Raw genomic sequence first — 24684 nt, forward strand, 5'->3', positions numbered from 1 at the left:
AACAGTGATCAAAGCACAAGCAAACCCATCTAGCGAAGAAGCAGAATTCACAGTTATGATATTCTAACTAAGAATGTTTACTAGAGTTACAAATTCATTCACATTAGTGTTTTCTAATCGTCTGCCACATTGAGCTCGCTGTTGGGACCCTGTCCAAAGAACTGGATAGGATCCCTGCTCTGGAGGAGCTTACAACGCTATCGCAGAAATGAACACACAGACCACTGTGATGAGGTTAAAAATGGGGAGGACCATAAGAGGGAAGTCTGCTAACAGAGCAGAAAGGAAAGGAATGTGAGCTCATATCTGAAGGGTGAACAGGATAGAGAATTTCAGGCTGGGGCTGCAGGATCTTTTTTTTTTCTTTGGTAAAAAAGTCACGGGCTTATGAAAATGCACTCAGGAACAGTGGAGTCCAGTGTGGCTACAGCCCAAAGTGTGTGATGAGGAAAGCAAGTTGTAAGCAGATTACTGAGAGCCTGGATGCCGTACTAGGGCCTGAATGTTATCCTGCAGACCACAGGGAGCCACTGGAGCATTAAAGCAGCAGAGTGTGGCATGAATAGGTCTGGGCTTTAGTAGGAGAAAGCCTGTGACAGTATGAATGGTGGATTTAAAGGGTGAGAAGCTATAAACAAGGAGGCTAGTCAGATGCAATAATCCCCATGAGAAAAGAAAAGGAAATAAACAAAGGCAGTGACAGCGGAAGTATAAAAAGGGAATGCAATCAAAAGATAGTCCAGAGTCAGAACCCACACGCCAACAGTAGTAAAATATACACGGGCCGATTTCTCTGCATCCATCACTGTACTAAGGGCACCACACACTTTTGTCTCATTAAATCTTCATAACAGTCCCATGAGGCATGTTTTGTTCCTCATACATGCTTTACAGATTCAGGAAATGGGGATTAGAGAAGTGAAGTAGCTTGCTCAAGATCACAGAGCTATGAAACAGGAGAGCTGGGACTGAGCTCAGCATGACAAATGCCTATGATAAATACCCTCCAGCCTGCCTAGATGAGCCAGACAAACGAGGAAAATGAGGAAAGGAAAGATGATCATCTTGTTTATGATCTGCATGACTTGAAAAATGTGAATTCCATTGACTGAAGAAGGAATGGGCTTCCCAGGTGGTGCTAGTGGTAAAGAACCTGCCTGCCAGTGCAGGTAGACTTAAGAGACACAGGTTCGATCCCTGGGTCGGGAAGATCCCCCGGAGGAGGGCATGGTAACCCACTCCAGTATTCTTGTCTGGAGAATCCCATGGACAGAGGAGCCTGGCAGGCTGCAGCCCATAGGGTCACATAGAGTCGGACACGACTGAAGTGACTTAGCATCCATGCATTAGGTAAGGAATATATGAGGGAAAGCAGGTTTCAGGGAAAACATTTTGTAAATAAATAAATAAATAAATAAATATATATATATATATATATATATATATATATATATATAGTACTGAACACCTTAACTTTAAACGTTGAAACTACAAGGAAGTTTGACTTAGGGTTAACGTGCTCCAACTCACTGTCATGGAGGTTGTTGGAGACGTCACACCAGAGAGGGTGTTGCCTCAGCGGAGCACAGTGTTAGAAGACACCAGAGCTGGAAGCAGATACCTGGGGTGTTCCTGCCTTTAAGGAAGGCTCAAAGGACAAGGACTCTGAGAAGGAGGATGGGAAGGAATCTTCAGAGAGGTGGTCAAAGACTCTGGAGAATTCAGTGTTAAGAAAGTCAAGGCAGAAGAAGGTTTTGAACAAGAGATACTGAAAAATAAAACATACCATTTCCGAAAGCATAGTCTCAAATATCAAAGAGGTCACATTGAAAGAGGACTGAGGAATGTTTGTTGGATTTGGCATTTGGGGGATCACTGCTGATGTTTTAAGCAGGATGGTTCAAGGGGGAAATGCATCTAACACCATGATACACAGGATGAAGGGCCCCTGAGGAAGAGGGTGGCTTCCTCTGGCACAACTGATTCTTTCCTAGTGAATGTGGTCACCGCTTCCTCAAATTCCATAGTGGAGGGATGATAGTGTCACAAAGAAACAGCTATGCTTTACAAGAAAGCTAAACATGCTCCGAGGGAAAGTTCAGTTCAGTTCAGTCGCTCAGTCGTGTCCGACTCTTTGAAGCCCCAAGGACTGCAGCACGCCAGGCCTCCCTGTCCATCACCAACTCCTGGAGCTTGCTCAAACTCATGTCCATAGAGTTGGAGAAACCATCCAACCATCTCATCCTCTGGTTTCCCCTTCTCCTCCCGCCTTCAATCTTTCCCAGCATCAGGGTCTTTTCCAATGAGTCAGTTCTTCGCATCAGGTGGCCAAAGTATTGGAGTTTCAGCTTTAGCATCAGTCCTTCCAATGAATATTCAGGACTGATTTCCTTTAGGATGGACTGGTTGGATCTCCTTGCAATTCAAGGGACTCTCAAGAGTCTTCTCCAATTTCACAGTCCAAAAGCATCTCTCCTTGAGTCTGTGTTATGTCTGAGAGACTTTCAATCATTTCATTAAAGCAGAGAGTTTCCCCTCTCAGTCCTGATGTCCTCTTCCTCTGGAGGACACTCAATCAGTGTAACCTGCTCCTAGCTGGTTTCTGCCCCTTTTCTGACTCAAACACAGCTTAAATGAACTATTTATCCAGTTGGTAATTTGGAAAATAAACTAGACATGCTGAGCTCCTTTTCACTGATCTCTTTGGGAACCAGCCTCTGGGCAGGAAGAGCACAGTCACAGCTGCTTTTTCCAGGCAGGTCTCCTATATTTCTAGTGTGCAGGCGTGGGGGCGGCAGTGCTGGAGTTTTGAAGGGTAACCTGAAAGACACAAGCATTTGGTGTACTGGCTGAAAACACTGTGAAACAAGGTGAAAGAACAAAGCTGAGTAGAGAAAGAAAATAAATGCATGAGACTTTTAACTGGGGCTAAAACATATGGTTTGGAGTCTTCACCATATTTTACAGCAAAGACTTTGTCTGTAACAGCTTATATTGAACCGATTTTCAGTCACTGTGGCATGGTCCAGCACTTTTAAGACTAAAAAGCACATGATATTCTATTCTGGATCTATGGATGAAGATTATGACATATTTCTCTACAGGAGAGCAACTTTTCATGGAAGTAAGTCCGGTGGCTCAGACAGTAAAGAATCTGCCTGCAATGCAGGAGACCTTGGCTCCATCACTGGGTCAGGAAGATTCCCTGGAGAAGGGAATGGCTACCCACTCCAGTATTCTTGCCTGGGGAACGCCGTGGAGAGAGGACCCTGGCAGGCTATGAGATCCATGAGATCACAAAGAGAGTCGGACATGACTGAGCAACTAACAAGTCTAGAAGGGCCTTGACAAAGATCCTTGAGACAGTGAAAGCCCTTGGCAGGCTCAGGGCTACAGTTGTTGCTTCTTGACTAGAAATATCCTTGCCATGTGCTACATACAAGAAACCACAAGAGAGGTCAGTGGCTGCAGAGGTCTTAGTGCTGAAGGGCAGCTGAGGCAAGAGTTAAGTTATAGAAAGAACTGCAGCTTTCCTATAAATTTGTAGACCCTGACATAGTTGCTTTTAAACTACAAGGCAACCGAATCTCCAGTGTGCTGGGAAAGTGTTTCTGGGGTTCTACCTTTAAATTGTTGTCACTAAGCTTTGATAAGCAGCAAGGCACCAATGATCAACTGCCTCAAATTATTTTCTCTATTCACAGTCAAGAAAAGGAGTGTGGATTTATGAGGTTAAAATGAAAACTCCTCAAAGAAATATAGAATAGTTTTTGAAGTGATATACAGATTATTGTGGGGGGGGGCTTTCACTGGCTTCATAATATTATGAGGGAATCTGCCTGAGAAGCTTAAGGAATTTCCAAGCAGAGGATGGATAATGTCTTGAGAAGCACATGACAGAGACTTTGGTTTGCATCAGAGCCCAAGGGGCACAAGTGTCAGAAACAACCACAGTAGTTTTGTTTTAGAAAAACGCTGAAATAAATACAGGCACAAGATGAAAAACATCACTAAAAAGCAAACTTCTTGGGCTCAGTCAATTTCAGAACAAGAGACAGAGGCTAAGCCACTATGGCACAGGGTTAAACATGTCTTTCTGCAAGATACGTGGTAGCCATATGACCAGACAGAGCTAACTGTCTACATAGACCAAAGTGCTCAGAACACAGAACTCAAGGAGGAAATGGAAATTAAGAAACTGCACATCAGCAGAGTTCTCTTCCAGAAATGATAGGTGCATTGTGCTAAACCCTTTTACTGGAGAAAAAGTGAAATGAAAGTGAAGTCGTGTCCGACTCTTTGCGACCCCATGGACGGTAGCCTACCATGCTCCTCTGTCCATGCGATTTCCCAGGCAAGAGTACTGGAGTGGATTGCCGTTTCCTTCTCCAGAGGATCTTCCTGACCCAGGGATTGAACCTGGGTCTCCTGCATTGTAGGCAGACAGTTTACCATCTGAGCCACCAGGGAAGTCATTTTTACTGGAGATTGACCCCTATTAAATATAAACTGACAAGTCAGATATCAACTGACCAGTGGTATCTTGGTAAAGATAAACATTAAGATTTTTCCCATCATCTTTTATGGGAAGAGCCAGTCCCCAACGTTCCCTGTATTCTAGTATTTAAACCTTAGTGTAATACCCTCTGCTGAGGGTATTACTGGACATATTGACTCATTTCTAAGAAACAGAATAAGACAGAAGATACTGTACATGACTCAAAAGTTAGGACATAAATGAAAGTGCTGTGTCACTGCCTTGCTTTCCCTTTCGCAAATCACGGGCTCCAAGGGAAGTCAACCGCGTGTGTGGAGGGCACTCAGGCAGCCTATGACAAGGCTCAGCTTGTAAGAAACGGGGCTTTGACCAACAGCCAGTGAGAGATGAGTTCGTAAATGAGTCTTCAGTAATTGGAAATGATGACCACAGCCTTACTGACAGTCAGACTCAACCAGATTGTCTGGTTCAGACAATCTGAACCAGAACCAACCGGAAAATTTCCCCTGAGTCCCAAACCACGGAATCTGTGAGATAATAATATAGGCTTGTTGTTTTAAGTTGCTAGGTTTTGGGGGTGATTAGTCACACAGCAATCGATAAATTGGTACCCTGCCTTTCTTTTATAGATAACTGAGTTGTAACCACAGTTTTAACTGACGTTTAATGAGTTCAAGGGAATTTTACCCAGGAAAACTGTTCAAGGGCCTGAGGATTGCCTATTTTTCTTACAGGACCAGTATGGTAATAATCTTATGTCCTATTTATCTTTGGACACTAGTAATACAGGTGTACCCAATATCTTGCATTAAATTAGTTAAATGTAGAAATGAAGAAATAACCTCCACTCTCAAAGATTCAGATAAATTGAGAAAAACCTCTAATACAGATTGGGCATAATAAACAAATGGGAATTACTTTATTTTCTAACTTTTAACTCATATTGTCAAGAAAATTAAATTTTAAATATTAATTTCTTAATCAATGGGTGTGGCCTTTAGTTTTCCCCTTCAAATTTGACTGCACAAGAGGGCTTCGATTGACATTTTCTGGCCTTTTACTATTGCAGCATTTATTAATCCTGTTATTAAATCTCTTGCAGAACCAGTGGCATGTCACCTTGGAAAGCGTGGTTGGACATAATTGGGGATGGGAAACAAACAGGGAGTATATCTTCAGCCTTAAATAGAGACGCCCTGGAGTAGCTTAGTTGATGGAGCAGAAAACTCATTCTGGAGCTTTTTCAGGACAAAATGTATCTTTCCTATGAGTGGTTCCAAGAGGACTACAAAGGAGCCATGATCCATCTTTCAGAGGGAGGTAAGTAACAGCCTTAGAGTGTAATCTCCCAGGTGAAGAGACCCTTGTCTAACCAGCTGGGCTGAGGAGCATCCTGTAAAGTGGAGGGAACAGAACAAAACAGAACATAGCAGACCCCACTGGAGGATGTGAGAGGGGAGTGCCCACGCTCTCTTCCTGTGAAGTGTCATTACCATAAAACTCACTCCTTTTTCTGCCCCTTTACTCTGCTCTGAGTGGGTGGCGTGGTTCATCTGATTGACGACTTTTTAAAAACTCTTTATTTTAAATTGGAGTATAGCTGATTAACAATGTTGTGATAGTTTCAGGAGGACAGCAAAGGGATTCAGTCATACTTATACACGTATCCATTCTTCCCCAAACTCTCCTCCCATCCAGGCTGCCACATAATATTGAGCAGAGTTCTCTGTGCTGTACAGTAGGACCTTGTTGGTTCTGATTTATAACTTAAAAAAAAAAAAAAACTAGGCTTGCAGAGCCAGCCCAAGCATTTTCCCTCTTAATAGCTATGGACTCCCTGCTGCTCACGTTTGTTCTCCATGCTCCCAGGGGCAGCTAGTCGCTCAGTCGTGTTCGACTCTTTGTGACCCAATGGCCAGGCTCCTCTGTCCATGGGATTCTCTAGGCAAGAATACTGGGGTGGGTTGCCATTTCTTTCTTCAGGGGATCTTCCCTACCCAGGGATCGAACCCGGGTCTCCTGCAATCAGTGTCTTTACCATCTGAGCCTCCTGGGTGCAGGCTCTTCCCCAAAACCAGTGCCCACATACACACTTTGATTGGGTGGGTAAGTCTGACTAATCTGGGTTCATTTTTGAGGCCCATTTGGCCCTGACAACTAAACCTTTATCAGTTTTATTTTAAAGCAACATTTTGATTTTCCATATACTTACTCTATTCTTCATCTCATTCAATTTGTTTTGAATCTGAAAAGGAAGAAGAGGGTTATATTCCCACTGAGGACACCAACACTTCTGTCAAAATTCTAGTAACTGAGAGGATTTGGCCTGAATAAGGTAATGATACAAAATGTCCTTTTGACTGTATGCTTTTTATCACAATCAACCTAAATATGATTGAAGTGTTCATAGGATGCCCCATTGGAATATATATTTTCCTTGTTTATATAACAACAAATAACATAGGAAATGGTATCATTAATTGCCATATTTATCCTGTGCTCAAAAATGGAGTTTGGGGACCAAGCACATATGAATTCTAATCCCAGGTCTGGCAAATCACATAACCTCATTGAAGTGTTTCTTTGTGTCTTCATCTTTATCTCTACAATACGAAATAGCAGCTACTCTGCATGGTTAACGAAAAGATGAAATGAGATAATACACGCATAGCACAGTGTCTAATATACAATGGGCACCAAATATATGACAGCTGTGATTTTCAGATGCTAATGTCTATTTAGTTTGATTTTATAATAATTCACTAGGTATAAAATCCTCTCACACCAGAGGATTTTTCCTTCATAAGAAAATTTCCTGAAATTGTAATTGCCTTAAGATATTCTCATTATCACAGACAATTTTCTCTTAAGCTTGCAATTAGTAAATATGTTACTTTAAACAAATGTAGGTTATCTTCCCTCCTTCTGCTTTAAATTCATAGTGTGCCATTTTGAGGTAATTCAAGCATTGAGGTAATTCAAGCAGTCTTCAAGTTGGAGAAGACTCTTGAGAGTGCCTTGGACTGCAAGGAGATCCGACCAGTCCATCCTAAAGGAGATCAGTCCTGCGTGTTCATTGGAAGGACTGATGTTGAAGCTGAAACTCTAATACTTTGGCTACCTGATGCGAAGAGCTGACTCACTGGAAAAGACCCTAATGATGGGAAGGATTGGGGGCAGGAGGAGAAGGGGATGACAGAGGATGAGATGGTTGGATGGCATCACTGACTCGATGGACATGGGTTTGGGTAAACTCCGGGAGTTGGTGATGGACAGGGAGGCCTGGCGTGCTGCGATTCATGGGGTCGTAAAGAGTCAGACACGACTGAGTGACTGAACTGAACTGAAGCATTTTTTTCAGCTTTCACCACTTAATTTGTATGAATTTTGAATCTTGGGGCAAACTGAGGTCAAGGAAAAAAGGTCCCTGTGGATATTGCTGTAAAAGATCTTTTAATACTTTTAATATTAGATCTACTTGTAGAGTGTCCATAGTACAATTTAATAAATTCTGGTTTTGTTGCCTTTAGTAAATAGTTTTTTATATCAGTCCATAAGGAATTAGTTTGAATAAATTCCTTTCTTGGTTAAATTATCCCATTAACTGCACTGACTACTGCTGAGAGTCTATTGTGAAAATGAGACTTTAGTAACTTTAAGTGTCTAAAATTGATCTCTTTCCCAGCATATAGATTTACTACTGCCAAGCTATAAAAGAAACTTTATCTCATATCTTGTGCCCAAGGGGAATCTTTTAGGCTCAGCTTTCCAAATTGGCTCAGAGATGCTCTGTAAGATACTTGCCTTGCGCTCATGTGTTTGCATTCTCTGATTTTATAGACTTAAATTTTTCGACATTTCCAAGCTTCCAGCTTACTCTCTCCCTACCCTCAAATCTCCATTTCCCTTTGTTCCATGCCCCCAAATCCTCAGGCAACTCAAATCACCCCCAGCTTTTACCTAGTTCCCCAAGACCACACTCAATGTAGGGAAAGAATGGCTTGTAGAAACCATACAACCAGTTATTTAATGAAAGAAGACTGTAATTTCAGTATAATGTCATTAAAAATGATAAATAATAGTATTCAAACACAGACTCTATGCTACTGGTGTGGCTTATCTGTTCTTGTACTTTTTCTTCAATTGTAAAAACCATTTTTACATGGGAGAAAACAATATTTAAATGTATAGTTTAGGAGACGAACATTCTCCTTTTAAAGAAGGAAAATCAAACAAAAAATTTCTTCATTAAACATTAAAGAGAATATATAGAAGAAACACAGCTGAGTGCTACACTCTTAACACGTCTTAAACGCTTTAAGTAACTATAACATAGAACAGAGTTTATATTTCTCCAGAAAAATAAACAAAATCTTTTCAGACATTGAGAACAACTCATGCCAGAGACAAGCTTACTCATTATTGGGAACTGGGTACACAATTATGTCTACTAATAAATTATTTTTAATTTTTTGAACATACCTGGTGATTCCAGGCCATCAGAGGGTGATTTAGAGTGAGTCCTGGGTCCAGTCTTGCCTTTCTGTTTAATAACTGTATGACCACAGACAACTTCTCCATTTTATTACTGATAGAGAATTAAAAATAGTTTCTACTTCATTACATTGCTGTGAAAATTAAATGAGAAAATGTGTAATGTAATTCATACAGTAGCTGAAATATAGTAAATGCTCAATAAACATTAGCTCTTATCATCAGGGGCTTCCCTGGTAGCTCAGCTGGTAAAAAATCTGCCTGCAATGCGGGAGACCCCGGTTTGATAGGGATAGGATACCCAGTAGGAGATAGGATAGGATAGGAAGGGATAGGACACCCACTCCAGTATTCTTGGGCTTCCCTGGTGGCTCAGCTGGTAAAGAATCCACCTGCAATGTGGGAGACCTGGATTTGATCCCTGGATTGGAAAGATTCCCCTGGAGAAGGGAACTGGCTACCCACTCCAGTAATCTGCCCTAGAGAATTCCATATTTTTGTCGGCTCATTGGAAAGGGAGTCTGTACTTATTTGTAAGAGTTTATCTAATTTAGTCATGCATTGGCTATATTGAAACAATTTTTTCTCAGTTTAATTTCCTTTGAACACAATTGTTCTACAAGCTCAAACATGTACATTAAATTTTTCTTGACATTTCATTACTTTTACATTCCTTGGGCTAACAGCAGGTTTTTAATCTCAGACAGATTTTCGTGCCTTGATCATCTTAAAATATTTGCTTAAATTAGTATTCAAAGAAATTAATGTAGTGACACTAACATGCTTTAGAAAGATGTTTTCATTCCACACAGTATGGGGGAAGAATTGACAGGACTATTTTCAACCTAAGGTAAATTTGGAATCATATTGATTTATTTTGGAGCTCCCTTAACAGCTTCCTTGATAACAAATTTATGCTTAGTGCTTAAAGTTAATCAGAAGCAATAACATTTTTCCAAAAGTACTTAGTTTTTTCTACAGTTCTTACTGTTTAATATCTTAGGCCTCACAGGAAATAAACAAAAACAAAACAAACAAAAAAACTCCATAACTTATTCCATTTCAACCACGTACTCTTTATTCCTTGTGGACGAGACATCTCATTTTAACTTCCATATTCTTCTCTGCTATCTTCATACTAGAATCATTTAATGTTATAAAAGATGTCATTTTTATGTACTTTCCTTGCAGCTGGTAAACAAACCCACCATTCTTGTCACTGTTCCCAGAAGAATCATTCACAAGTCTGTTCTTTTACTTCCAAGAAAACATGAATCATCCTGTGAAGTACTGTCACTGACATTTTAATCTTTGCTACTGGAGAAGTCGATCCTTTCCTCTTAGATTATTCCCTCCATGTGTTCTTCAATCTTCCAGTTAATTCCCCAATTAATCCTCAGTGGGAAATCATTGCTATTGCTTTATATTTCTAGAGTACTTTATTTTAATCTTTAATTATGCTCCTAATGCATATGATCTGGTATTATAATGGGCTTGATTCAAGTTTACCTGGCTTTCAGTGTAGGGACATTACTAGAATCATTACATTTCTTATAGCCCTTGCACACAATTTGAATATAATAGGAACTTATTGAATGTTAATCAAATTGATTGTTTTCTTTGAAACATCTGTTACTGATGCAGCCACTTCGATTTCTTGGTCATCGACTATGCGCCAACCGCACTGAGGTAAAATTGTGCCCTATATATCTAGTACTTTAACAATAGTATATTACGTTGCTCTTTCTTGAATCTCATTCTCCTTTTGCAGAAGGAAAAGTTAAATAATGAATAAAGTTGACTTTCATACAAACCTCTATTCAAGTGTTTGTATAAAATTTACTAGACAATAAACTTAGCAGCCTGAAACTTTGTATACATCTATACTGACTGTAACATTTTGTAGCCAAAGGGTACCCAGTTACTGATTACCCAGTTTTAACCTTTGAACATTCCATGTTTAGTATTATTAAAATTTGTTTCTTACTAATTTTTGAATAATATGGTTAAGCAAGGAGAGCCTGAAATACTTTTTTTCATCTTATATACTGTTTATTCTACTTAAAAGCATATTAGAAACTTGAACAAATAATGCAAAATTTGGGTGCAGGCCAGGAAACTTCCCTTCAAAATGACAGAAACCAGTGTCATAACACAATGGGTGGACATAGCCCCCATTGATAAGGTTCTGCTACACAAAATGCTATGTATACATTTATCTGTAGCCAAAATGTTGGTTTTCCCTCATGAAAATACTTCTTCCAAATTTCACTCTTTCTGAAAAACAATTAACCTGTCAAGGTTAAAGTTTTTCGTTCATAATTTGGACTGTATCCTGCCATTGATATTTATTTTAATCTCCTATTGATTTCTGTGGGAATTCTTCTTGTAGAATTAAGGCAGGATATAGCCTCAAAGGAATTTCGGTAAAGAAGTTTCCCACTTTCATCTCTTTGTGTTGGATTTTTATTAAGTTCAGGTCATGACGTTGTATGTCTAAAAATAGGCCTACAGGCTAAAGCTATGATAAAGTCTTCTATTTTTGTGTCAGGCTGAAAGGTCAATGAGAAGTCTCACAGGGAAGAACAACATTATAAATGATTTCTAACGTGTTTTGGTCCAGTTTCTAAACAATAGAAAGGTATTTATATTAAAATGTTTTTTACTTTGTATATCCCCAAAAGTCTATCTTCCATGAGATTTGTCTTTAAAATATCCTTTCAAACTATGTTTAAAACATTTTAAAACACTAGATATAATATTAGATAGTCATTTAAAATTACAGTAATGGTGACTATAGAATTATGGATCTTGGGAAATCCTTTGGAATGATTTTAAGTTTGAAAAAAGGAAAAGTAGACAATTATATATATATATAAATATTTATAGTAATGTAAAAATGCACATAAATAAAGATGGGTAGCTAACAGAAATTTAAAATTTGTGTTGTAATTAGTGGATTTTATGTCTTATCAAATTTCTTAATGCTCTGTATTTTATATGTTAATATTAAAATTCAAATGCAAATAAATAATATAACTTTGCTTTTTAAAATTTATTTATTTATTTTAATTGGAGGCTAATTACTTTACAATATCATGGTGTTTTTGCCATACATTGACGTGAATCAGCCACAGGTATATATGTGTCCCCCATCCCGATCCCCCTCCCACTTCCCTCCCCATCCCATCCCTCAGGATCATCCCAGTGCACCGGCTTTGAGTTCCCTGTTTCATGCATTGAACTTGGACTGGTGATTTTTTCACATACAGTAACATACATGTATCAATGCTATCCTCTCAAGTCATCCCACCTTTGCCTTCGGGCACAGAGTCCAGAAGTCTGGGCTTTATATCTGTATCTCTTTTGCTGTCTCACGTATAGGATCATCGTTACCATCTTTCTAAATTCCATATATACGCATTAAAACACCGTATTGGTGTTTTTCTTTCTGACTTACCTCACTCTGTATAATAGGCTCCAGTTTCATCCACCTCATTAGAACTGATTCAAATGTGTTCTTTTTAATAGCTTAGTAATATTCCATTGGGTATATGTACCACAGCTTTTTTATCCATTTGTCTGCCGATGGACATCTAGGTTGTTCCATGTCCTGGCTATTGTAAATAGTGCTGTGGTGAACATTGTGGTACACATGTCTCTTTCAGTTCTGATTTCCTCAGTGTGTATGCCCAGCAGTGGGATTGCTGGGTCGTATGGCAGTTCTATTTTCATTTTTTTAAGGAATCTCCACACTGTTCTCTATAGTGGCTGTACTAGTTTGCATCCCCATCAACAGTGTAAGAGGGTTCCTTTTTCTCTGCACCTTCTCCAGCATTTATTTTTTTGTAGACTTTTTGATAGCAGCCATTCTGACCGGTGTGAGGTGGTACCACAGTGTGGTTTTCATTTGCATTTCTCTGATAATGAGTGATGTTGAGCATCTTTTCGTGTGTTTGTTAGCCACCTGAAGGTCTTCTTTGGAGATATGTTTGTTTAGTTCTTTGGCCCATTTTTTGATTTGATCATTTGTTTTTCTGGTTTTGAGCTGCATGAGCTGTTTGTATATTTTTGAGATTAATCCTTTGTCAGTTGCTTCATTTGCTGTTATTTTTTCCCACTATGAAGGCTGTCTTTTCACCTGGCTTATAGTTTCCTTCGTCGTGCAAAAGCTTTTAAGTTTAATTAGGTCCCATTTGTTTATTTTTGCCTTTATTTCCATTACCCTGGGAGGTGAGTCATAGGGGATCTTGCTGTGATTTATGTCAGAGAGTGTTTTGCCTATGTTTTCTTCTAGGAGTTTTATAGTTTCTTCTTACATTTAGATCTTTAATCCATTTTGAGTTTATTTTTGTGTATGGTATTAGAAAATAATGGTGTTTCATTATTTTAAAGGTGGTTGACCAGTTTTCCCAGCAGCACTTATTAAAGAGATTGTGTTTTCTCCATTGTATATTTTTTCCTCCTTTGTCAAAAATAAGGTGTCCATAGGTGCGTGGGTTCATCTCTGGGCTTTCTATTTTGTTCCATTGATCTGTATTTCTGTCTTTCTACAAGTACCATACTGTCTTGATGACTGCAGCTTTGTAGTATAGTCTAAAGTCAGGCAGGTTGATTCCTCCAGTTCCATTCTTCTTTCTCAAGATTGTTTTGGCTATTCAAGGTTTTTTGTATTTCCATACAAAGTGTGAAATTATTTGTTCTAGTTCTGTGAAAAATATCGTTGGTAGCTTGATAAGGATTGCATTGAATCTATAGATTGCTTTGGGTAATATACACACTTTCACTATATTGATTCTTCCGATCCATGAACATGGTATATTTCTCCATCTATCTGTGTCATCTTTGATTTCTTTCATCAGTGTTTTACAGTTTTCTATATATAGGTCATTTGTTTCTTTAGGTAGATTTATTCCTAAGTATTTTATTCTTTTCATTTCAGTGGTGAATGAGATTGTTTCCTTAATTCTTTCTGTTTTCTCATTGTTAGTGTATAGGAATGCAAGGGATTTCAGTGTATTAATTTTATATCCTGCAACTTTACTATATTCATTGATTAGCTCTAGTAATTTTCTGGTGATGTCTTTAGGATTTTCTATGTAGAGGATCATGTCATCTTTTTGCCATTGAGGATAATGTTTGCTGTGGGTTTATCATATATGGCTTTTATTATGTTGAGGTATGTTTCTTCTATGCCTGCTTTCCAGAGAGTTTTTATCATAAATGGGTGTTGAATTTTGTCAAAGGCTTTCTCTGCATCTATTGAGATAATCATGTGTTTTTTATCCTTCATTTTGTTAACGTGGTGTATTACATTGATTGATTTGTGAATATTGAAGAATCCTTGCATCACTGGGATAAAGCCCACTTGGTCATGAGGTATGATCTTTTTAATATATTGTTGGTTTCTGTTTGCTAGAATTTTGTTGAGGAATTTGCATCTTTGTTCACCAGTGATGTTACCCTGTAGTTTTCTTTTTTTGTGGTATCTTTGTCTGGTTTTGGTATTAGGGTGATGATGGCCTCATAGAATGAGTCTGGGAGTTTACCTTCCTCTGCAATTTTCCAGAAGAGTATGAGTAGGATAGTTGTTAGTTCTTCCCTAAACTTTTGGTAGAATTCACCTATGAAGCCATCTGGCCCTGTGCTTTTGTTTGTTGGAAGATTTTTGATTACAGTTTCTATTTCTGTGCTGTGATGGGTCTGTTAAGAGTTTCTATTTCTTCCTGGTTCAGTTTTGGAAGGTTAGACTTTTCTAAGAATTTGTCCATTTCTTCTAAGTTGTCCATTTTATTGGCATATAGTTGCTGATAGTAGTCTCTTATGATCCTTTGTATTTCTGTGTTGTCTGTTGTGATTTCTCCATTTTCATTCCTAATTTTGTTGATTTGATACTTCTCTCTTTTTTTCTTGATTAGTCTGGCTAATGGTTTGTATATTTTCTTTATCTTCTCAAAGAACCAGCTTTTAGTTTTGTTGATTTTTGCTATAGTCTCTTTTGTTTCTTTCTCTTTATTTCAGCCCTAATTTTTAGGATTGCTTTCCTTCTACTAATGCTGGGGTTCTTCATTTCTTCTTTTTCTAGTTTCTTTAGGTGTAAAGTTAGGTTATTTATTTGATTGTTCTCTTGTTTCTTGAGGTAAGCTTGTAATGCTGTGAACCTTCCCCTCAGCACTGCTTTTACTGAATCCCATAGGTTTTGGGGTTTTGTCGTGTTTTCATTTTCATTTGTTTCTATGCATATTTTTATTTCCTTTTTCATTTCTTCCATCATTTGTTGGTTATTCAGAAGTGTGTTATTTAACCTCCATATGTTTGTATTTTTAATAGTTTTTTTCCTATAGTTGACATTATAATCTTACCACACTGTGATCAGAAAACATGCTTGAAATGATTTCAATTTTTTTGAATTTGTTAAGGCTAGATTTATGGCCCAGGATGTGATCTATCCTGGAGAATGTTCCATGTCCACTGGAGAAAAAAAGTGAAATTCATTGTTTTGGGGTGAAATGTCCTGTAGATATCAATTAGGTCTAACTGGTCCGTTGTATCATTTAAAGTTTGTGTTTCCTTGCTAATTTTCTGTTTAGTTGACCTATCCATAGGTGTGAGTGGGGTATTAAAGTCTCCCACTATTATTGGGTTACTATTTCCTCTTTCATACTTGTTAGCATTTGCCTTACGTATTGAGGTGCTCTTATGTTCAGTGCATATATATTTATAATTGTATCTTCTTATCGGACTGATCCTTAGATCATTATGTAGTGTCCTTCTTTGTCTTTTTTCACAGCCTTTATTTCAAAGTCTATTTTATCTGATGAGTATTGCTACTCCTCTTTCTTTTGGTCTCCATTTGCATGAAATAACTTTTTCCAGCTGTTCACTTTCAATTTGTATGTGTCTCTTGGTTTGAGGTGGGTCTCTTGTAAACAGCATACATAGGCGTCTTGTCTTTATATCCATTCAGCCAGTCTTTGTCATTTGGTTGAGGAATTCAACCCATTTACATTTAAGGTAATTACTGATAAGTATGATCCTCTAGCCATTTACTTTGGCATTTGATGTTTTGGGTTCAAGTTTATAAACCTTTTCTGTGTTTCCTGTCTAGAGAAGATCCTTTAGCATTTGTTGAAGAGCTGGTTTGGCAGTGCTGAATTCTCTCAGCTTTTGCTTGTCTGTAAAGCTTTTGATTTTTCCTTCATATTTGAATGAGATCCTTGGTGGGTACAGTAATCTGGGTTGTAGGTTTTTTTCTTTCATCAATTTAAGTATGTCCTGCCATTCCCTTCTGGCCTGAAGAGTTCCTATTGAAAGAGCAGCTGTTATCCTTACAGGGATCCCCTTGTGTGAAATTTGTTGCTTTTCCCTTGCTGCTTTTAATATTTGCTCTTTGTGTTTGATCTTTGTTAGTTTGATTAATATGTGTCTTGCGGTGTTTTGCCTTGGGTTTATCCTGTTTGAGACTCTCTGAGTTTCTTGGACTTGGGTGGCTATTTCCTTCCCCATTTTAGGGAAGTTTTCAATGATTATCTTCTCAGGTATTTTCTCATGGCCTTTCTTTTTGTCTTCTTCCTCTGGGACTCCTATGATTTGAATGTTGGGGCATTTAACATTGTCCCAGAGGTCTCTGAAGTTGTCCTCATTTCTTTTCATTCTTTTTTCTTTTTTCCTCTCTGCTTCATTTATTTCTTCCATTCTATCTTCCACCTCACTTATCCTATCTTCCACCTCAGTTATTCCACTATTGGTTCCCTCCAGAGTGCTTTTGACTTCAGTTATTGCATTATTCATTATATATTGACTCTTCCTTATTTCTTCTAGGTCCTTGTTAAACATTTCTAGCATCTTCTCAATCCTCATCTCTAATCTGTTTATCTGTAACTCCATTTTGTTTTCAAGATTTTGGATCATCTTTACTATCATTATTCTGAATTCTTTTTCAGTAGGCTCCTTATCTTCTCTTTTGTTTGGTTTGGTGGGCATTAATCATGTTCCTTTACCTGCTGAATATTTCTCTGCCTTTTCATTTTGTTTAGATTGCTGTGTTTGGGGTGCCCTTTCTGTAGGCTGGAAGTTTGTGGCTCCTCTTTATTGTGGAGCCTGCTCCCTGTGGGTGGAGCCGGATGAGTGGCTTGTCAAGGTTTCCTGGTTAGGGGAGCTTATGTCTGTGTCCTGGTGGGTGCAGCTGGATCTCTTCTCTCTGGAGTGCAGTGAAGTGTCCTGAAGTGAGTTTTGGGGTGTCTATGGGTTTGGTATGGCTTTGGGCAGTTTGTCTTTTAATGCCCAGGACTGTGTTCCTGCTTTGCTGGAGAATTAGCATGGTATGTCTTCCTCTGGAACTTGTTGGCTCTTGGGTGGAGCTTGGTTTCAGTGGAGTTATGGAGGCTTTTGGATGAGCTCTTGTCTATTAATGTTATCAGGAGTTCTCTGATGTTCTTAAGTTTTGGAGTTAAGCCTCCTGCCTCTGGCTTTCAGTCTCATTCTACAGTACACTCAAGACTTCTCCATCCATACAGCACAGATGATAAAACATCTAGGTTAATGGTGAAACAACTCTCCACAGTGAGGGAAACCTAGAGAGGTTCACAGAATTACACAGAGAAGAGAAGAGGGAGGAGGGAGATAGAGGTTACCAGGAGGAGAAGAGTGGGAGGGAGTCAAAAGGGGAGAGACTGATCTAGCCAGTAATTGTTCCCTAAGTGTTCTCCACAGCCTGGAACACCCAGAAAGATTCACAGACTTAAGTAGAGAAGAGAAGGGGGAGGGAGGAGATAAAGGCGACCTAGGAGAGAAACAGGAGAGTCAAAAGGGGAGAGAGCAATCAAGCCAGTAATCACACCCCTAAATGAAAATGGACACTGAAGAGTAGATTCTTAAAGGTATAAAATTGATATCAAATACCAAAAAGCAAAGATTAAAAATCTAGAGTAGGGGTTAGACTCTCAAAAATACAATATTAAAAAATACAAAACAAAATCACAAAAACTATAAAAAAAATATATATATATGAGATTTGCTTTAAAAATAGAGTCTTTTTTGCAAGGTAATAGTAGGTTATAAAAATGAAAATGAAAGTAGTAATAAAGAACTTAAATTAAAAAAATTAAAAAGTGATAATAGTAAAAAATATCTAGGAATTTCTCTAGAGCTGTTGTGGGCAGTGCGGGGTCAGTTCAGTTTCAGATAGTTCCTTGTTCCAGCTTGTACTTTTCTCAAGGACTATAGGCCCCCTCAAATGCTTAGTCAATGTTAACTACAGGGTTTTAATATGTTGCACCTGTCACTTCCAGAGCAGTTTCCTCTTTGTTTATTTTAGCTTCCTCTGTTTGCAAGTCTCTTCAGTGTCTAATTTCTGCCCAGACACAAGGGGACAAAGGTGGTCACTTATTTAGGCTCACTTGTTCAGTTGTGTTGTGGGGAGGGAGGAACACTGCAAACAAATATTGCTGGTGTGTGTGGGGAGTGCTCACAGTGTATGGACCACACTGGGTTTGCCCCAGATCACAGCTGCATGTGCTTTCTGAGTCTACACTGCTCAGGCTCCAGGGTGCTCTTCAGGGCACTGTCCTAAGCAGACTCTGTGTTTCATGCACTTATCAGGTCTAAGCTGCTTGGGTTCAGGCTCTCAGGCGCTCTGCAAGGGCACACACTCGGTTGGGCGTGTGTTTTGTGCCCTTTCCAGTTCTGAGCAGCTCAGGCGACCAGGTGCTTGGCAAGTGAGCTGTCCCAGGTGAGCTGTGCATCTTAATCCCCTCCCTGGTCCTGGCCGCTAGGTTTCCCAGGGGCACCACGAGAGCACCATCTCAGGTGTGCCATGTGTCTCCTCTGAGGAGCTGATCTCAGGCTGTGACCCTCCCAGTGGATGTCAACCATCCAGGATCCCAGGAAGATGTGGTTAGCAACTGGGAGCCTGCTCGCAGTTTGGTGGAGGATGCTGTCTCTGAGGCTGAGATTGTCCCTCACCTTCTGGCTCTGGCTGTTGCCTGCCTGCCTCTCTGCCTCTGGTGCGGGGAGGGGCCTGTAAGCAGCCAGCTAGTTCTCCTTTGGTGTAGCTCAATCCTTTGTTCTGTGAGCAGGCCAGGCTCTGCATTAGAGCCTTTCACGGAAAAGTTCTCTTCTATTTTTTTTTCCCCTCTCTGGCAATCCCACAGTTTGGGTTGCTGTCTCATGTTAGCTCCCTCAGACTGTTCTCAGGGCCTTCAGGCCTGGTCCTTACCCTAAGGACTGATGATGCTGCTCAAGCTTCCCTGCCAGCTCCCACTTGCTGGTGGCAGATGCAAGCATCTGGGCTACTTCTCTGCTGGGAATTGCAGTTAGGTGCCTATTCTGTGGGTTGTTTTTGTTTTTCCTCCTGGTTATGTTGCCCTCTGAGATCCCAAAACTCCCCACAGGCCTGCCTGTGAGAGAGTTTCCTACTGTTTGCAAACTTCTCCTTCATGACTCCTTCTCTGGGACAGAACTCCCTCCCCAGCACGGATCTCCATCCCTAACTCTTTTGTCTTTCACATTTTGTCCTACCCCTTTTCAAAGAGAATGGGCTGCAATGGGCTGCCTTTCTGGGTGCCTGGTGTCCTCCGCCAGCATTCAGAAGTTGTTTTCTGGAAGTTGCTCAGGATTCAAATGATCTTTTGATGAATTTGTGGGGGAGAAAGTGGTCCCCGTCCTATACCTCTGCCATCTTGGGACTGCCATAACTTAGCTTTTAAATTCATCAGATTCACATGAACTTAAAGTCAGACAAAAACTGAAGTAAGTGAAATTATTAAGAATATGCTGGTATTTCAGTGTTCAATTTAGTGGTCCTTGGATTTAAGCTTTCTGGTATCATGAAAGTCTCTTAGAACTTATGGAATAAATAATAATAAAAATCTGACCAAGAGAATTTGTGATGCTGCTCTGCCCAATTGACAGATTGGGTTATTGTCTGAACCAAACGAGATGTTTATATAAGTACTTTTTAAAAATACATGTGAAAAGCAGCATAATAATTCTCAATGTTACTCTGAATATCTTCCAGATTAAATCTCTAATTTGGTCTCAATTATATGATAAAGAATAGTCATTAATATCTGAAGTTTCATTGTAAAGTGGAGTCACATTGTTCTCTGTCCCTCAGGAAGACACTGATTCTGAAACGAACTATTTATTATTTTAAAGCAAATAGTCTTGGAAAGTTCTCCTGCTGAGGAGGAAATGTTCTGGTTCCATTATGAAAACCATAGATTAACCTCATCACTGTATGTAACTACAGTAGTTCCCCCTTATCTGTGAGGGATACCATCCAAGACCCTTTGTAGATGCCTGAAATGGCAGCAGCACCAAACACTATATATGTTTCTTCCTATACACACATAACTATGACAATGTTTAATTAATAAGTTGGGCAAAGTATGAGTTTAACAACAATAATAAAATTGAATAATTATAATAATATACTGTAACAAAAGTTTTAAGAATGTGGTTCTGTCACCGACTATGCCAGTCCATGTGAGTGATGCACAGTAAGGCCAAACAATACTAAAACATTGGCATTTGGAACAGAGAAAGGCTTATTACAGAACCATGCAAGTACATGGGTGGCTCATGCCCTAAGAAGCCCGAAGCTTCTTACTGAAATCTTTCTTACTGAAAGCTCTCATCAAAACCCTTTTCAGAGCAAAAGGTGAGGGAGGGGTGCAGTTAGTTGTTGCAAACTGCTTGGTGTCAGAGCCTTTGAAGTCAGGTCATGGTCAAGCAAAAACATCCCTATAACTCTCTAGCAAATGAATATTATTTTCTGTCCTGACAAGAAAGGGCAAAGTCCTAAGGTACAACTGTCACCCTCTGAGGTCCCTGCTCTGGTTAAGAGAAAGGCAAAGCTCAGCTGGGGGCTCCCTCAGGGCCAGGTTCCCAGACCTTGCCCAGCCGTCACCTCTGAAGGAGCTGGGCAACAAGGACCCAACTGGCCATCAGGCTCCTCAGGCCACCCAAAGCAGAGGAGACGAGGTCCCACAGATGGTGACCCAGACAGACTGCTGCTGCTATTAGGTCGCAGAGACAGGGATGGGGGAAAGGCTCACCATAGCCTCAAGGCCTGGGCCAAGGCAAGTGGGTGGCCTTTGTGAGGGCTCTGGAGCCCTGCAGGGCACAGCCCTCCAGCAGTTCTCTGGGCCCCCCAGCTCACAAGGCTGGGTGAACTGGAGGGCCTGAGGGAGAAGGCCAGGATCCAACCCTTACCTCACTCTCCACCTCAGGACCACCATTCCATTGTTGTCTGAACCCCCTCATTAGCTGCCCTTTCTTGACTGTTACTTGCTGTGGGCAGGGCCCACTAGGGCACTGACCAATGACCGACCAGGACCCATTGCCTGGCAACAGGGTATGGAGAAATGACGCTCAGCAATGTCTGCCAGCTTCCCACTGGGCTCACTGCACTGTTACAGTCTCTCTCTCTCTCTCAAAATATCTTATTGTGTAAGTCTAACATCTTACCTAACATCCGTCTTAACTAGGCACTTACATATTTGAGGTCTGAGGCAACACAACAAAACTAGCAAGAGCTTCTCTTTTCTTTGCAATTTCACGGATTGACAGTCATTCTTAACTACAGATCTCAGCAACCTCAGCATACCATTTCTTTCTTTCTGCATTACTTGCTGACTTTGTCCTTTTTACATAAAGGAAGCACTTTCAGGCTTCTCTTGGGCATCTCTCAATTGCCAGTACCACTCCACTTATTTTGCGGTCGCCATTAAGGTGAAGGTCACGTGAAGACAGGTATCGCGATATTGAGACTCTGGCTCTGATAACACAGCGGCCCCTAGGTGAACAATGGCGGGATTTGCTGGACAAAGCGGTGATTCCTGCAACCCAGGCAGCTGACCTCGGGAGATTTCATAGAGGTACTCAGCCACATGGGATTTGAAACCTCAGAAAGGAAAACCTCAGAAAGTGAAAATTTCAGAACAGAGGGACTATCCTATCTGAATACATTGTAAACATGTGTGGATGAAGTAGAACTATGTAGCTCAAATTCTTTCTCTGTACAGAATTCAGTCTGAAGTGCGCGGTCAGCCGACACGTTCAGAGCCAAGGTCACACTTTCCAGAAGGACGATGACAAGCAAGGCTGAATTGCAAAGGCCTGGCCACTTCCTCCCCGTTCAGAGCCTCTCCACCACAGGGACCTTGCTCTGGAGCTGCCCACGGCCTGGCAGAGACAGCGTCAGGTCTGCAGCTTCTGCATCCTAGCCTGACAACTCCGCTCGCGCAATCCAACTTCCTCCTTTTTTTGCACAACTTTTCTGCAGTCCTGTCTCCATCCCAGTGTCTGCTTCCTAGAGAACCCAGCCGACTCCAAGAGCAGTTCAAGAAAGCCAGAAGGAAAGACGTGGTCCCAGGACTGGCTCACTGGCCACCATTTGGGGCTAAGGACACCATACCCATCGCTCTGTGAGCCAAGAGTAGGCCCTGGCACAAGGAGGCAGCCCAGCTGCTTAGAAGTTGCTGGGAGCCAGCTCACGAGATCCCACCCATGACAGAGTCATGAGAAAGAGGACTGATTTGAGCACGGCTTCTCAGGCCTCGGGGATTCTCGAGAGGCTGCCTCAGCACTCACCTTAAAAATTAGATCTCTCTTTCTGACGCTTGCTATAATAGACCTCTTCTTGTCTTCTGTGACTTGGACAAAAGGCTTTTCCTGATTCTCTTCTGAAATAGATCAGTCTGAAACCTCAATCAACAAGACCCCTGAACAGTAGCACCCTAAATAAAATTATCTGGGATATAGAGTATGCTGATCTAAATTCCTTTTGCTAACATATTGGTTTGTTTAATAAATGTACCTGTGCTTTTGGAGCTAATGTGCATGACTGTTCCTTAATAATAAAACAGCATTGAGAGCCTCCACACAGAAAGCCCCTATGGGCACAAAACCCTTCGCAGGAAAAAAGGCTTGTTGGGAAATATAGGAAATGTTGCTTTGTGAAACTGTTGCTTAGTCTATATTTACTCGCTATGTTTTTACTCTTAACGTATTTAGCCTACATAATAAAAGCATAATAGTTGAAGATTTATATAAATAGAAGTTTAGCTGTAATACAAATAGTGAGACAATTGTTGATTTAACTGAAGATTCTTACTTAGAGCTGACCTTCAGCTTGCTGTTCTATGACTTTATGGGACCACATTCTTTTCTGTTAAGCTCAAGGCGTAGAGTAAATTACTGAAAACAGGTTTTACCTTGAAACTTTCTATTGACGAATTCTTTCCTGCTGTGCCTGATACAAAAGTGTTCTGACTGATCAACCCTTATCAATAGGAGAGTCACAAGATGTTGGCAGGCCCCCAGGCCAGAAGATGATGTAAACAAAATGAACTAAGATATGCAAACGATGTCGGTAAAGGTCAACACTGTTGACCCATTAAGCTGATTTGATATGACTCTATACATTTGTTTCTATGTACCACTAAAGATATAAAAGCTGTCTTAAAAAACAATAAAGGCGGAAGACACTTGGGAGACACTTGGAAACACCGAGACTCGAGACTCGCTGTGTCTTCTCATTCGCATCGCCGACACCGTCCATCCTGAGGGAACCCCTGGACCAGCTGGAGCAGGACTCCGGCAAGAAGTTAACAACTGGTGACTTGGGAGCCACTTCTTTTGGAAGGAATTGTCATGACTGGAGGAAACAGCGCATAGGACTGCAGACTTAGTGAGCTGTCATTAAGTCATGGCACTTTCCTGTCTGATGAAAAGCTAATAGTATTGAACAAATAATTGAAAATCGAATGTGAAGATCTGAGCACTTCCTTGGTAGCCTAAATGAGGCCAATTTCCTCTCAAGGAAGAGAAGAAAAGCTTAAGACAAAACTGAAGATTTAAACTATTGTCCCTGATCTTCACAGACAACTGAAAGTTCTTCTGAAGCAAGTTTGTTACACCAAGCTCAGGGCCCTGAGATGAGGATATATGAGTAGATCCCTCTTGAGATTTTAATTCCTCAGAATTTAAAAATTTTTTACTCACACACTTTTGTTTGTCTGTTTTTAGAGCACTAGATTCACAGCAAAATTAAATGGAAAGTACGGATAGTTTCCACGTATGCTCAGCCTCCCTGCCCAGTACACCCAGACTCTTTTGAACCTCAGAGCCCACAGAGATGAACCCCCCCACCCCCCCATCAAGAATGGGCCACCCTCAGTAAGGAGGAGAGTGCAGCACTCTCCCCTCAAGCCCACAGGGGTTGTCTCAGAATGTGTCCCCCACTCCCTGTGGCTGCCGGTCCTTAGCCATAGTTAAGTCACAGCATCACCCAAATGGGGACTTATTAACCTGCTAGAGAATTACAGGCCGAGGCCACAGAGAAACCACAGGAATTAGTGGACATAACCATACTGGATGGCAGGAGGCAAGGACGGCCAGAATGGCAGAGAGGGATGGACATGACCATTCAGGACGGCAGGTGGAAGGTTTCCTGAGCCAGGGGACTGAAAAATAAGACATGACCAAGAAGAGTTTATTGACTTGGCACATTTTCTTGTGATACGGAACTTACCTGCCACAGACTCCAGGAAAGGATGTAGGGATGGCTCCTAGCAGCCTGGAGAAAGCAATGATCCATGTTGAACAGAACTGAAATTCCCAAATTGCTATGGCCAATTGTAGAGAACTGATTAAATGGCTCAGAGAAGTAATATTCTTGTGAGGCC

At 40.5% G+C, this 24684-nt stretch overlaps 1 long non-coding RNA gene across 1 annotated transcript in view; it reads right to left on the reverse strand.

Annotated features, from left to right (window-relative positions):
* Positions 1–21318, reverse strand: part of LOC145516608 (uncharacterized) — a 38594-nt gene extending 17276 nt beyond the window's left edge. The window contains exons 1-3 of the long non-coding RNA XR_014061540.1: positions 21209–21318; positions 8981–9126; positions 6711–6743 (exon numbers count right to left, since the gene is read on the reverse strand). This is a non-coding gene — a long non-coding RNA (uncharacterized LOC145516608). The remainder of the gene's footprint in view (positions 1–6710; positions 6744–8980; positions 9127–21208) is intronic.
* Positions 21319–24684: the final 3366 nt, after the last annotated feature.

The sequence above is a fragment of the Giraffa tippelskirchi genome, chromosome 8, assembly GCF_054371585.1.
Source record: "Giraffa tippelskirchi isolate mGirTip1 chromosome 8, T2T-mGirTip1v1.2.pri, whole genome shotgun sequence".
NCBI classification, from domain to species: domain Eukaryota; kingdom Metazoa; phylum Chordata; class Mammalia; order Artiodactyla; family Giraffidae; genus Giraffa; species Giraffa tippelskirchi.